The sequence below is a fragment of the Oncorhynchus nerka genome, linkage group LG7 (assembly GCF_034236695.1).
Source record: "Oncorhynchus nerka isolate Pitt River linkage group LG7, Oner_Uvic_2.0, whole genome shotgun sequence".
Classification (NCBI taxonomy): Eukaryota; Metazoa; Chordata; class Actinopteri; order Salmoniformes; family Salmonidae; genus Oncorhynchus; species Oncorhynchus nerka.
This window is the reverse complement of record NC_088402.1, coordinates 19867025-19868612: the sequence shown is the minus strand read 5'-3', so window position 1 is coordinate 19868612 and position 1588 is coordinate 19867025.

Sequence of the window (1588 nt, the reverse complement as noted above, 5' to 3'; positions counted from 1 at the left end):
GGATGTGGTCAAGTCAGTCTTTGTTTTCCGAAGTTACTTATCCTTAGCATAGGCTAATGGCACATATTGTCAAATCATTCATTCCACTTCAGTCATCAATTTCTTACTCGGATGACTATTCAATAATCATACTGTACATCTTATCGCTGGTCATCACAATGCAAAAGTTTTTTTTTTCTCATTTAATATCTTAACTTAGTTAACTTTCGGATATATCATGAACATTTTAGACTTCTATGAAACAAACGTTTTGGCTACATAAAGTATCACACAGGTGCAGTCGTGTTTTTTTCCTTTGTTTGTTGTGAGGTGCTGTAATATTAGTGATTTTGGCTTCTGCTTGTCTTAGTTATGTAATTCTACTACAGTACACACTAGATTAGGGGTATTCAACTCTTACCCTATAAGGTCTGGAGCCTGTTGGTTTTCTGTTCTACCTGATAATTAATTGCACACCTGGTGTCCCAAATCTACATCAGCTCCTGATTAGAGGGGATCCTGGTCCAGAGTTGAGTTTGAAGGCACAAGAGACTAATGCTGCCTCAACCAACATTCATTTTTTCTTATGACACAGATGACCTCTGACATGATGCTTCATGAGCAGCTGTTAGTGGTCTACAGAATATTCTATTGAAGTCATAGATGCAAAAGTTGACGCTTTGGCTTTTCTTTTGTTTTCCTTATTTGCTGGAAATATAGCTTTGTTTTTAGGATTAGATGTATTTTCTTTCCACAAACTCTGTGACCGTTTCAGCATGCCCAGCTAGAAAAGTCCAATATCTCAGTCCTCTCTCCCCATTGAGAAGGTGGCACTGCTGTTTTTGAGTATTCTTTGGTTGAGCTGATTCCAAGCCCTAGCCCACGATAGTTATCATACTAAGCTTGACCCCCTATAACCCACAGCGATGCTGTCTTGAGATCCTATTTAAAAAGAGAATGGAGAACCTTCAGAGCTTCATCAAACTAATGCCATATAGCGGAATTTCGTGCATATAACATGCAAGACGGACATGGGGTATTTTTGTATCCTACCAACTAAAGCCCTGTTTCCATTGGCATTTTGAAGTCAGCCTAGGTTGCGCTGACATTGGTGGGCTAGCTCGAATTGAGTTTCCTCTGCCTCCAGAAATGATAAATTATGTAATGTTGCTAGGCAGCTAATGTATAGCTGGCTTCGCTAATATTGCTAGCTAGCTATCACCATGTTGAAGAGTTCAATTCACCATGCTGTAACTAACATTACCCCATACCGTTGCCAGTGCCAGCCAGACTCAGTCATGTATTTAGCTTGCTAAAGTTAGCTAACTATCTAAACAGTTAGCGTCATCGCTAGCATAATACCTACCTTGCTTGTCATGGCATTGGCTATTAGCTAGCTAACCAAGCAAACCAGATGACAGGATTGATATGATGTAGTTGGCTTTCAATACGACCTGGCCAGCAAAAATTCCTGCTAGCTTGTTTCAACTCTTGAGTTGCAAGCTAATGTTAGGTAGCCAGCATTCGAGGGCTGACTGTTCTCAAAGTATTTTGTAGTGCAAAAATAAAGGATACAGCAATGGTGGTAAAGTGTGTAGTCTGACTACTG